This window comes from Diospyros lotus, chromosome 9 (assembly GCF_014633365.1).
Source record: "Diospyros lotus cultivar Yz01 chromosome 9, ASM1463336v1, whole genome shotgun sequence".
NCBI classification, from domain to species: domain Eukaryota; kingdom Viridiplantae; phylum Streptophyta; class Magnoliopsida; order Ericales; family Ebenaceae; genus Diospyros; species Diospyros lotus.
Window position 1 is genome coordinate 20,913,680 of NC_068346.1, and position 14,481 is coordinate 20,928,160.

The 14,481-nt window shown below is 38.0% G+C and overlaps 1 long non-coding RNA gene across 1 annotated transcript in view; it reads left to right on the top strand.

Moving 5' to 3' along the window:
- The first annotated feature begins 240 nt into the window (after positions 1-240).
- LOC127809773 (uncharacterized) overlaps positions 241-14,481 on the top strand; it is a 46,335-nt gene continuing 32,094 nt past the window's right edge. The window contains exon 1 of the long non-coding RNA XR_008025243.1: positions 241-2,809. This is a non-coding gene — a long non-coding RNA (uncharacterized LOC127809773). The remainder of the gene's footprint in view (positions 2,810-14,481) is intronic.

Below are 14,481 nucleotides of genomic sequence, written 5' to 3' on the forward strand. Positions count from 1 at the left end.
AATTAATTACATCAATTATTGTTGTTGGTCTTTTTTAAATTTAATGTTTGTGGAAATTTCTGAACTTTTAATATTGTGGTTTATCACTGCCTATTTTTTTTATAGCTAATAACTTCAATTTATTTAGTATTGTTCTTTGATCAGCTCTATTGGTCTTGTTTAAATCATCATGTTCTGAAACTTAATGTCTGTTGGAGAATCCTGGACTTGAATGTTGTGGGTTATCATTGTCATTTTTTTTATCTAGTTATATCCATTTATTTAGTGTTATTCATTCTAAAACTAGTTGCATTGTCTTCCCTACATAGGTTATATTTAAAATATTATTAGAACACTATCCTTTCTTGCTCCTTGACCAAAATAATAATAGATTAAAATTGATTGTTGGTCTAGAACTAATTCCTGCATCATTGAATTCCTATCGGAAAGCTAATTTGCACACATTATTCTATTAGTATGACAAAAAGTTCTAAAAATAGGTCTGGATTAAAGTTGGAGAAAAAATAAATTGTTGTGAAAGTGACTTTTGTGCCTTTTACTATTGGTAAACCATGGCTTCTTGACACTTGATGTTTGTGGTGAATTTTGAATTCGAATGTTTTGGTTCGTCACTTCTTATTTTTTTTAGCTAATTACTTCAATTTATCTAATATTTGTTCTCAGACCAAATCTGTTCGTCTTTTGTAAATCATCACTTCTTGAAAGTTAATGTCTGTTGGGGAGTCCTAAACTTGATTGTTGTGGTTTTTCAATGACAATTTCTTTTTATGTAGTTACATCCATTTATTTAGTTTTGTTCATCATAAAAATGATTGCATTGCCTTCCCTGCTTAAATTATATTTAAAATATTACTAGAACCACAATACTTTTATGCCCCTTGGCCATAGTAATAACAGATAAAAAATGATTGTTGGTCCATAGGACTAATTCTTGCATCATTGCATTCCACCCAAAACGCTAATTTGCACGCATTATTCTATTAGTGTGAAAAAAGTGTTGAAAGATTGGTGTGGATTAAAGTTAGTGAAAAAATAAATTGTCGTAAAATGAATTTTGTGGTTTATCAACAATCTGATTCCATCAATTATTTAGTATTGTTGTTGGATCATCTCTCTCCGCCCCATAATGTGTAAACTATGGCCTTTTGAAACTTATTGTTTGTGGAGAATTTTGAATTTGAGTGAGTTTATCACTGACAATTTCTTTTTAGTCATTGCTTCAATTTATCTGGTATTATCTTTTGATCATCTCTCTTGATCCTATATAAATTATCACTTTCTGAAACTTAATTTCTGTGAGGGAATTCTGAACTTGAATGTTGTGGATAACATTGTCAATTTCTTTCTATCGAGTTACGTGCATTTATTAAGTATTATTCATACTAAAAACAGTTGCATTGCCATCCTAGTGTATATTATATTTAAAATATTATTAGATCACCATCCTTTCATTCTCCTTGGGCAATATAATAATGGATAAATATTGATTGTTGGTCCAAAACTAATTCCTACATCATTGCGTTCCACCTGAAATGCTGATTTGCACACATTCTTCTATTAATATGAAAAAAAAGCGCTGGAAAACAGGTGTTTATTAAAGTTGGAGAAAAAAATAAATTGCTATGAAAATGAATTTTGTGGTTTATCAGCAATCTAATTATATCAATTATTTAGTATTGTTGTTGGATCATCTCTCTCAGCCCTGTAATATGTGTAAACTATGGATTTTTGAGGCTTAATGTATGTTGGGAATTCTGAATTCGAATGTTGTCGTTTATCACTGTCTATTTCTTCTTAGCTAATGACTTCAATTTATCAAGTATTGTTCCTGGATCACATCTCTTGGTCTTGTGTCACTTTTTGAAACTTAATACCTGTTGTGTAATCCTGAGCGTGAATGTTGTGGTTTATGTAGTATTATTCATTCTAAAAATGGTTGCATTGCCTTTCACTGTTTTAAGTTATATTTAAAATGTAAATAGAACCCCAATCTTTTCTTTTGTCCTCAGCCAAAATGATAATAGAAAAAAATTGATTGTTGGTCTATATAAAACTAATTCCTGCACCTCGAATTCAAATTTTCACACATTCTTCTATTAGTATGAAAAAAAGTGCTGGAAAACTGGTGTGGTTAAAGTTGGTGAAAAAAATAAATTGTAATAAAATTGAATGGATTGGGGTTCTATTTACATTTTAAACCATGTAAAACCGTATATTTTGAATAGTGTAAACCATGTAAAATTGTATATTTTTACTTGTGTGATATTTTTATTTGAGAGGAAAAAGATTTTACTTTGAATAGTGTGTTGTGTCTCAAGGATTCTGCATTCTGGTTGCAACAAGCTCTATGGTTGAGAACAATTTCACTTCATCATCTTAGTTATTACCATGAGCCTTGAACAAAAATATTTGATTACAGGCTTTATGTCTTCTCATTCGTTTTTTGTTTTCTATCTTTATTTTTGAAACCAAGAGGTGAAAATTTGAAAAATATTGATTCCATTAACTTTTTACTTCCAACATTGATTTACGTAGGTATGCAAATGTTTGGGCTAGCACCATCCTTTTACTTTATAAGTTTTTGTGACATGTTAATTTTGTTATGTGCTCTGTTCTGTTGTTTTCATAAACCTGCAAAATTGATGGAACGAGCATTTTGGATTGAGGTAATGTTGCACTTTTTTTAATTTTTGGTTCCATGTTGTTTACGTGTACCTAATCTTCTTTTTGGTTCTGTAGGATGGGATTTCAATTATGACTTTTATTTTGTATTGTATTATGCAATTACGAAGGTTTTTCGCCAGCTGAGGTATGTAATTCACTTTTTTTCCACGGGTTTGACTTGCACACCTTTTTTTTTTTTTTTTTGTGAGAAGGTAATGCTGGGACCTTCTTAATCTTGTATCTTGGAGCATAATTACATTAGAGATTGCATTTCTTCAAGACCTTTATCTCTTAGTATCACCTCTTTCATTTATTAAATTTTAATCTTTTTGTTGGTTTTATGTTTGTATATTGAATGTTGTGTAATGGAATTTGTTTTCTCCACATATATGCATACTTATTTTCTATCTATCTATGGTGTGATAATCATGGTTTTTGACACTCTCGCCCTTCCTTGTTCCCCACATTTCATCTTCGTCTTTCTCATCATTATCTTCTTGCAACTCCACGTAAAAAATGGTCGTTGCTTAACAAAGTTTGAACATAAGTCAGATGAAACTTATGGAATAAGCAATATTATTCATTCTCTTTTTGTTTGCTTTTTGATCCTTAATTCTCTTGAATCTCATGGTACCTTAGGGTCACTAAGTGGTTGACCTTTGTACCTTACTTGACCATTCCTGGTAGATTATTGTTACAAAGTTGACTAAATTTGTTGGTATTCCGTAACCACATAGGAATTTATAATGTACATTTTCTGCATCTAGTTTTCAATCCAAACCCATCCCCAAGTTCACCATGAAAACCTCTACGTTACCCTTGTGCTGCATGGGTACATCCCTTCGTGTTTGGGTTGTGTATAAAAACGTTTTAGAAAAAGTAACACAACATTGCTAATATTGGGCACTTACATCAATTATGGCCCAGTTTTAGTTGACCATAGTTATCCAGAATGCTTGCTAAATTTTCTATTAACTTCAATCAACTGTGGCTTCATCTCCAATAGACCGAAGTCTTCCAGTAGCCTATTTCCTAGTGTTTTGCATGGTTCGTTCCACTTTAAGTTATTAACTTTGCCAAAGTTAATAATCAATTGCAAGAAATGCAATTTCACTTCTATTAAAATATTCTCTATAACACCATGTAATATGGGGTATTACACTTCCAGCTCCAAAACCCACATCATTGTAATACCTTAGATTTGCCTAATACATGCTAAGTTACGAAAACGTTGAAAAGCTAAAACCATTATGAGTACCCTTTCTCGCTCCACTCACTCTCTCTCCTAGCCATTTTATATTTCTTATTTTACAGGTTGTATAATATAAATAATGATTTCTTAGATGACCAAATTGGCATCTAAAGGGTCTCTTACACATCCTCAAACACTTGGTAAAGTTTTCCACCTAAATCACCCATGCACTGTGCACTCTAATTGCTTTTGTCCCTCTACTTTGAAATTCATACCAGTTATCATTTTTGAACCTTTACATTCTCAGTTATTAACATGCTAAATATTGGTATAAAGATTCATTCAAAGATTGAGCATGCCTTGAGGATTTTTGGTCCTTGAGAGGGGCCTAAGTATGATCTAATTTTCAATTTACTAAATCCAAACCAAAATACACAAATCTTGGTATATCTAGATCTCTTTATCTGAGATTGCTAACATACTGGGAATTTGCATGTAATTCATTAGGGTCTCAAAAATCAGCTTATTGTCAAACACTGAAAAAACTGTCAACTAGCCTAGAGAATGGATCTCACAATATGTCCACTATCATAAGCTCAATCAGTGCCCACTCTCGATTGGCCAATAGTTGATCCTCTATATAGTTTATTTTCCACAATTGGCCTTATTGTACAGTTTTACTTGGCTGTCAGCTCCTCTTAGGCTTATTCGATCCTAAACTCTACTTTCCACTAAATAGACAATCGTATTTGCATTCTGTTTTCACGATTGACCTTATAGCAAAATTTTAGTTTGATGTCAGCTCCTTTTGGCCTTAGTCAATCATAAACTCAACTTCTCACATGGCTGTTAACTCATGTTGGTTTTACATCATCTCTACTTGTTCATCCAGACATTTCATAATATCATGCAAGACCAACCACCAAAGTCACTAACATTTACCTTCACACGACATGACAAAACTTAGTATAACCCAAATCCATATCTCTGCTACGAAGCTAAAAAGGACTCTCTTACATGAGTCTGATGCATAATTCCTAGTTATCTTACCTCCAAGTTCATCTTAAATTTGAATTTCAAGTGGTTTTGAACCTAACTCTTTTAGCATGGGATTATACATCGCAATGGTCTAAATTTCATTTGTCACTATTGACAATTTGTTTTTCTCAACAATATTGTTCTTTCGCGAACTCTTTCCATCTAGCCTTCACCTGTCTTGCCTTGATCCACCCTTGATACCATGAGTTGGCAATATCATTGAGATACGCCGGAGCCATGGTGATCCTGTGCACCTCGGGCACATTATACAACTGAAAGAATCTGTCACATCGACGGATCCACCAACTTGGCTTGGATCCGTCAAACAAAGGAATCTCCAAATGAGGCATAGGAGTAGAGACATTAGTGTGAGAATTCAAACCTCTTACTGGTGCTTCGGTGTTCGCTTTTGACGGCTCACTCGACTTAATGAAAATGTCAGGTCGTGGCAATATTTCGTGGCCGGAATGGTTGGGATCAGTAGTCAATCGCGGTGGAAATTTAGGCGGCAACCTGAATTGTCCCGCTCTAATACCAAATGAGAAGTCTCGGATCTGAGACTTATGTAAATTTGGAATTGCAGAATTCAAATTGGAGGGAGAGGGAGAATTTGAAGAGGAGGAGGGAGAATTGAGAAGAAAAGACAGAATTTTGAAGGGAAAGATTTATGTTCTATTCATTTGCATAAATCCCATCCTCAGCGCCTCTCTTCCTTTTATAGGCAGCCTCATGGTTGTAACCTCCATGTACAAGTGGTTATAGCTGTAACCAATTAGTACAGCTGTGGCTTATTACAATACTAGGCTAATTACTATCTTACCCCTCTAACTACTAATTACATTCATGCCCTTGCCTGCCCTTTAGGGTCGTGACATTACATTAACATGCAATTTCTCAATATAGTGACTAGCCTATGGCCTAATGGAAACCTCAGTTCACTGCCTTCCCAGGAAATATCATGTTGACTTGGTGTCACGTGGCTGTAGGTGCAAGCACAAAATAACCATAATATGTATGAAATAACAGTATGAAAAACAATGCAATGCATATGACAGCATGCAGTGTGCAGCATGCAATTTAAGGGCTGGTTTGGTAACCTTTTAGGCTTGTTGCTTCAATTTGTTCAACAAGAGTATAGAATCCAACTTTAATTCTATGCTTAGCACAATGATGTTTATAAGTTCCTTATTGACCCCTAATTTGTTCAGCTTTCACACTGGTCCTTTGAACTAAAGGCAAGCTGAAACTCAATTAAGATTCTTTCTCTCTCTCTCTGTTTTTTTCTCAAGCAGCCACACCCATTCATAAGGCTATTTGGCTATATATAGAGGAAAAAAAGCAGCCAGCATAACATTGCTTTATCCTTTCGAGCTTAAATTTTCACAAGAGAAAAGAACGATATATAGCATAAAACAATTAGCAGCACTCAATTATGCATAATTACACAAAGAGCTGCTTAGCACTAAAAGCCAATGCCACAAAGAGATGAATATAATACTGATTTCTTCTTGTGCCTTACACAATCCCAAGGCTGGTGAGAGACTCTGATTAAGTTGCTTATTTTCAACTTCTTGTTGTTGGATCCTTGAATTTGTCACTAAGATATGCCTCAGCTCAAGAATTTTAGCTCAAACCAAGGTGACATCAGTGCAGCCTACACACACTGTTGACAGTTCATCAAAACAGTCCACATTTTCCTTCAAGCTGTTGGCAATTTTACTTTCCCATCTTCAGTTTCCTTGCATCATCCTATTGTCAATTCTTCTCCTAGGCAACTTAGTCTCAACCATTTTTATGGCTGTTCATCTGTTATTCACATAGTCTTGCGGACACACTGAGGGCATGGAGTGTCACACTATGACTTGCTTATTTGTGGACAATTCATGAGACATTACAATTATGAACTTTTTTGTTCAGTTCTTAAGTATATTGGTTTTGATATTGGGGATGGGTACATAGTTGAATTTTGTTTGCATTAGTGGTCTGGCTATTGGAATGCTTTTATTGATCTTTTTAAGTTTGGGAGGGCTGAAGATGTGATTGTTAGTGGGTGGTTTGAGTTATCCTTTAATGGTATTATATGGTCTCCAAGTGTTATGTGGAATTTGTGTGATCAGAAAATTTACTTGTCACAACTAGTTATTTATTTTTATTTCTATTTTTACTTATTTTGCTGAAGTAGTTAGTTATTGCTTTTATTATCTGATTATTCTTAGTAATAGAGTAGTGGGGAGGTAGTGGAGTAATTAAAGGAGCAGTTACTAGTAGTGGAGGAGTGGTAACTACTCTATGGAATTGTGGGCTGCTTATATATAACAGCCATAACCCTCATGGCCGGATGTCAATGTATGAATTATGAAGAATTTATTAAAGTCTCTCATTTTCCCCTATTGTTCTCTCTGATTCCCCTCTCCATTCTATCAGATTTCTCCCCCATTTCTCCCAATTTTTCCCTATTTTCTGTCAGTCTCCCTCATTCAGTTTGTTCTACATAATATTTTGTTTGTTTCCCCTTCAATTCTTACTATTTCTCCCTCAATTTCTAGTTTTATCTCCAAAGAAAACAACAGTTAGGGCTAGGGTCCTGATAGTCTTAGAGTTGTGCATTTTTCCATAAGTTCCCCCGTCATTGTTTGTTGTTATTTTTTTTTTCCTTTTTTTTTTTTTGGGGGGGGGGGGGGGGAGGTGTTGAGCAATGGTTATTCACCTTGTGGTGCAATGGTTCCATCTACATTAATATTTTGTCCTATTTGGGTTAGGATTGGTCCTCTAAGGTTGTCTATCTCCTCCTTTCATGATGTGGAGTGTATAGAGAAAGAAATCTTATAGCTTGTGAAAAGATTTAGGTTGAAGGGCACTGTTCTCATTTTTCTTCAATCTTGGGCAGGGGTTGAGTGTTGTTTGTTGCAATTTCCTTCTTGTTGCTGTTGAATGATTTTTCTCAGTTTATGATAAATGTCAGTGTAATTCACAGTGCTTAGGTAACTCTTTGTTGGACCTTTTACAGCCTAGCTTGATTGATACTGTTGCATCTAAAAATGATTTAGTTGTGGCCATCATATTTGAATAGTTTGTGAAATGGTTAGGCTTGCATTACTAGTTAATAGTTAGTTTTCAGTCACCATTACTCCTAGCTAACTATTGTATTAACCGTTTTCTTATTTGTTCTCATTGTGTACACGGGCTGGTCTCCAACTTTTTTCATTAAAGTGATTATTTTCCTTAGTGGAAATGGAATTTGTCTACTTGTTACTTCTGAGGAACCTTGCCACTTTGTTGACAGTTTCTATACATTTATAATTTTGAGCATGGAAGGATACGCATAGCTTGAGTTCCATTACATATCAATTTTGCATCACAAGCTTCATGGCGTGCATAATAGAGTTGTCTTGTTTTGTTTTTTATTTAAAATTCCAGCATAAATGATCTGAATTTTGGTCATATTTTCATTCTAATTTGACCGTCTTGGGCTGTTCCTATTTCTTGAATCTCTATGTTTTCCTCACTCTATCTCTCCTAGTTTCCTTCTCTTCAATGTGTCCTTGAGGAAGAGGCTTGAGTTCGACTATTTAAGAAGAGAAAGAGAGAGAGATCGGAGAGAGAATTTGGGAGGGAAAGTGAGAGAAGAGATTAGAGAGAAAATTAGTGGGAAAGAATTCAATTCTCATTTCACAATGAATTCCCATCCTCCCGCGTAATAGCCTCATGTAGGCTGTTCCTCATGGTTTACACCCACCCGAGGGTATTATGGTAAAGCTTCTAACATAATTAGTTAGCTCCCTCCAATTCTACAATTGAAAATTACAAAACAACCCATGGGGTTGTGACATTCTCCCCCTTTCTATTACATTCTTATCCCTAAGAATCCTTCACAGTAGGCCAGCCACTTGTGGGAACCTTGTCAGCAACTCGGGTAGGTACTCCCATGTAGTATGGTCTGGTTGTAATTGCGACCGTTGGACTAGAACTTGTGTTAGGGGTGTTGCTCCTTGATAGACCACCCTCTTATCTTGGATGGCCTGCAACTCTAGGGTCTCTTCGAGCTTATCTTTTGCTGTCGATAGTTGTTGGCTAATGGTGGCCCTTGGGTCAAGGGATTTCTTGAGAAGTGACACGTGAAACACCGGGTGCATGTTGATTCTTTCAGGTAACCTTAACTTGTAGGCTACTTTTCCCACTCTAGCTTCAATGACATAGGGCCCAAAGTACTTGGGACTGAGCTTTGATGCCGGTGTGGAAGTGAATGGTTGCTACGAAGACCTTCTAACCTTAAGGAACACCTTGTCCCCAATCTCAAAAGTCCTGTCACTTCTCCTCCTGTCCGTTGTTTGTTTCAACCTGTTTTGAGCACCAACTACTTCCTTCTTTAGAACAGAGAGCATATCCTTCCTTTGTTGTAAGTACTGCTCCACTATTGCTAGGCTAAAAGAAGTGCTAGCTATAGTCGATAGTAGAGGGGGTTTGTATCCAAACACAGCCTCGAAAGGACTTCTCTTGATGGCACTATGAAAACAAGAGTTGTACCACCACTGGGCTAGCAGCAACCATCGGTTCCAACTCTTGGGCCTTGTAAAACACATGCACCTTAGGTATGATTCGAGGCATTGGTTGACCTTCTTCGTTTGACCATCAGTTTGAGGGTGGTAGGCAGACAGCTGTAACCCAACTCCCAGTTTCTTGAACAATTCTTGTTAGAAATTATTGGTGAATATTTTATCCCTGTTCGATACTATTGTCTTAGAGACCTTGTGTAGCTTTACCACTGAATCCAAGAAAATCCTATCTACCTCTTGTGCTGAGAAGGGGTGCGCGAGGCTGATGAAATGCCTAAATTTTGTTAGTGTTGAAGTTTGCCTAGAGTTTTTGATGCGGTAGAAGATCAGTATGTTGAAGTCTATCGGTTGGAAGTTTTAGATCAATTAGGGCTTTTAAGTATAAGTGTAATTACTTTTATAATTTGGAGGGCCTAATTGTAATTTCCCATCGTAGTTAGTTACCTTGGGAATCTCGCATTTTCTATTTATAGGAGGGCGAGGTGGGCAATCGAGATCACTTGAAGAGAGAGCTTTTGTTTGTCTATGTTCGAGTGAGGAGTTCCGTTATTGAGAAAGAAAGAGGCAGTTTAGTTTTGTGTATTTCTTGGGAGAGTGTGTGCTTGTACTCGGGGAGATAGATGAGTGTTTAGAAGCTTGGTGTACTGATCTTTGTTATCCTAATAAAGGCTGTTTGAAGTGGGTGTTGATTGCTGGATGTAGGTTTGCCTAAAGGCATTCCGAACCAGGGTATATCTTGTCTCTTCTGGTTTTGTTTTATCTTTTCTAATTTTGTTTTCGTTGTTGGTTTTTTGTGTGGTTTACTGTTTCTGCGAGTTGCTTTGAATTCGTGAGGGAATTCTCTTTGTTTGGCTTCCGGTAATCAGTCCTAAATATCAACAGTTAGTCTGTCGACAACCACTAGGATCACGTCTTTGCCTTTGGATTTTGGTAACCCTTCCACAAGATCCATAGATATACCTTCCCATGCCTATTCTGGAACCTCTAAAGGCTGCAACATGCTTGGGTATGGCACTTGCTCGTGCTTACATCTTTGGCATGTCTCGCATGCCAACACAAATTCTACAAGGTCTTGCTTTTGTTTTGGCCAAAAGAACAATTGTCTGACCTTGTGGTAGGTAGCCCTAATCTTGGAATGACCCCCTAAAGGTGATTAATGCAGTGACCGCAATATCTTTTCTTTCAACCCTTTATCGTCTCCCACCACCAGTCTACCCTGAAATCTAATGAGGTCGTTGGACAGTGAATAACCTTTCTCGTTTGTACTGCCAATTTGGTTAAGAGTTCTTTCACCCACTTAGTATTCTCGTAACTTTGCACCACTTCTTTTATTTACTCTGGCACCACGGCTGTGATAGCGTGGCATTGGCCTTTCTTGTCTCTATCCTCCTTTCTGGATAGGGCATTCGCCAGTATATTTTCCTTCCCATTGCGGTAGAGTAATGTATAATCCAACCCCATGAGCTTGGATACCCCATTCTTTTGTAGCTGGGACTGTAATCTTTGCTGGGACAGAAATCTGAGACTCATGATCTGTTTTAATCACAAAAGGGTCACCTTCTAAATAATGCCTCCATTTGTCTATGGCCTTCAGTACTGCTAGTTGCTCCTTCTTATACACACTCCACCCCAAATGCTTAGGTCCCAACGCCTGACTTTTAATACCCCAAGAGCCGAGAAAAGAGTAATATATATCGAAGATAAGTAAGGAATGAAACAACACCAGCTGGATACCTTTTGGGCTGAATGTAGCAAAGAACTCTTGGGTTAAGCGTGCTTGAGCTGGGGAAGCTCAAGGATGGGTGACCCATTTGGAAGTTCGCATAGGCCCATCAGGTTAAGTTGTTCAGGTCCTTCCTATCGCTTGATGCGAGATGTTACATGACTGATGTAGGCAATAGGTTTTCCCTCCTGCATTAGTACAACCCCTATTCCTTTGTCACAAGCATCCATCTCTACTATGAATTGTTTGGAGATATCGGGTAGAGCCAATATTGGTTCTTTGGTCATTGCTTTTTTGAGAGTTAGGACAGTTGCTTTTGCTTGGGGATTCCAATGGAACCCATCTTTCTTCAATAGATTTGTCAAAGGCTGCTAATTACCCCATAGTGTCTTATAAATTTTTGATAATAGCCTATTAATCCCAAGAATCTCCTTAGTTTTCTTACAGATCCCAGCCTTGGCTACTCCACCATTGTTGTGACCTTGCTGGGGTCTATTTTAACCCCTTCCTCTGATATAATGTGCCCCAAATACCCCACCTCATTCCTGGCAGAAATACACTTAGATAGCTTGGCATACAATTAGTTTGATCTAAGGATTTCAAATGTGGTTTGAAGGTAGGTTAGGTGTTGTTCCAGGTTTGGGCTATAGATGAGTATATTGTCAAAAAACACTAGGATAAACTTTTGAAGATAGGGAGTAAAACCTGGTTCATGAGTGCTTGAAAGGTAGCAGGAGCATTAGTAAGACCGGAAGACATGACTACAAATTCATATAGACCTTGGTGGGTTCGAAAGGTTGCTTTGGGGATATTGATGGGTTTCATCCGGATTTGATGGTATCCGGATCGAAGGTCCAGCTTAGAGAAAATTTTGGCTCATGCCAACTCATCCAACAGGTCATCTATAAGGGGAATAGAAAATTTGTTCTTGATGGTGTGATGATTGAGTTGACGGTAGTCGCCACAAAATCTCCATGAGTCATCCTTCTTTTTAACCAATAGTAGGGGTGATGCGAAAGAGCTTTGGCTGGGTTGTATAAAGGAAGTAGCTAACATGTTGGAAATTTGTTTTTCAATCTTAGCCTTTTGGGTGGGTGAATAACGGTTTGGTTGAATGTTTACTGGTGTAGTTTGAGGTTTGAGGGGAATGGCATGGTCCAAAGGTCTTTTGGGTGGTAGAGAATTAGGCTCATTGAACAAGTCCTTATATCTTTCCAAAAGTAAGTTCAAGCTATCTATGGTAGTTACTTGGGAATAGGTTGAGTATCATTCTCCCTTCTCACGTCGTTAAGGCTTCATTTCTTCATCAGATTCTTCCCTTTCTATAGCTTGGATTGAGTATAACTGTGTGATTTGTCCCCATTTCTTCTGAAACAACTTTTTCAATTTACTTCCCTTAATCATCTTGCACTGTCCTTGTTCCAGGCTGAGTTTTAATCTCCTTTATTCCATTTCTACTGTTACCTCCAACTTGTTGAAATCAAAGGTAAGTGGACTGACAGTTCTCATCCAATCCATGCCCAGGACTATATTGCATCCTCCCAGCTTTGATATTTTGAACTCATAGCCATGCATCACCCATTTGAAGTCCACGCACTTACAATGGCTGTACATCTTTTGCCCATTGGCTACGGTCATTGATAATGGGGTGGTGTGGGTCATTTGGCATTTTAGTTCGTGGGCAGTAGCTTTGTTCAAGAAGCTATGAGTACTACCACTATCGATCAACACCATTAGCTTCTTATGTCCTACTTGCCGGACCTTCATCTTTTCCATAGGGTCACTTTTAAGAGCATGAAAGGAAATTTCTCTCCCTTCTTTCCCTTGATCGTTTGCATAATCATCCTTTGCCTCTTTATCTTTTTCTTCTTGTTCTTCTTCCCCTTGGGTTTCCTCTTCCTTTCTTTTTGCTCTTTCCATGTTAAGCATGTGCCTCCTACACTGATGGTTAGGTCCGTATTTGTCACCACATTGAAACATAATCCCAACATTCTCCTTTGTTCCATTGTTGGAACTCTATTAGTCGTGGTACTAGGACCTCTTTTTACTCCTTCCGTAGGCACAGGCATCAATGCCTTAGTGTTGCCCCTTGTTAGGTATCCAGCCACCGGCATTGGCCTCAGTGTTAATCTATTCCTCTTATATCTGGCCTCTAGAGTTAATTCTTACAACCTGACCTTATTCGTTGCTTCCTTCTCAGTGGCCGATAGGAACATTTTTACCATGGACCTTAACTCGTCTTTTAGACCACTAATGAAACTCGAGACAAAATATTGGTCTGTGAGAGTGGGTTGAGCACTCCACATCAATGCCCCCAGCTCCTTGAATTTTTCCTGATGCTCCGTGACCGTCCCTTCTTGCTTGAGTTTGTTGAATTCCTCAATGACATCGGTCATGTTCTTTTCTCTAAACCTCACACACAACTCTTCTGCAAAGTTAATCCATCTCGCCCCCATACCCTTGGATCTGGACCACCCTCGGTACCATCTATCAACCATATCGTTAAGATATGCCGTAGCTATGGTTATCCTCTGATTCTCGGGTATGTAATAATAGAATTGAAAATACCTCTCACATCTTCGGATCCACCAACGCGGTTTGGATCCTTCAAAAAGAGGTATGTCTAGCCTCGGTAGATGACCTTGGCTAGATCTAGAGGAATTCAACACTCTTACCTGATCACCTGTCTCTTCGTATTGTGGTTCTCCTGCCTCCGAAACTCCCTATGGTCTCAGCAATATGCCAGGTCCTGATGATCCCATCTTCGGCTCTTCTCGGGGAGGAAACTCCAGTGGCAACAGGAATTGAGGTAATGCAGATAGCATCTGCTGATCCATAGTCTCCCTCTGCCTGGCCAATTCCCTTAGAACTCCATCATTAGATGCTGCGATATCCTCCCGCAGCTCTTCTCGAATCGATCGTATTTCTTCTCTGCTCTGTGTAACCACCTCCTGCGTTTGAGTGAGCCCGACCTCCATCGCCTCCATTCGATTCTCCAATTGCTTCATTTTAGTACCTTCTGCCATTCCTCCCAACGCCTCCTGGATCATCAACCCGCCAATTTTGTTACACCTTCACTGGATCAGAGCCGAGGATGACCGGCTCTGATACTAATTGTCAAGCCTCGAGGAAAAGGCTTGAGTTCGACTATTTAAGAAGAGAGAGAGAGAGATCGGAGAGAGAATTTGGGAGGGAAAGTGAGAGAAGAGATTAAAGAGAGAGAATGAGAGGGAAAGAATTCCCATCCTCTGACTTAAGAGCCTTATGTAGGCTATTCCTCATGGTTTACATGCAGCCGGGGGTATTATGGT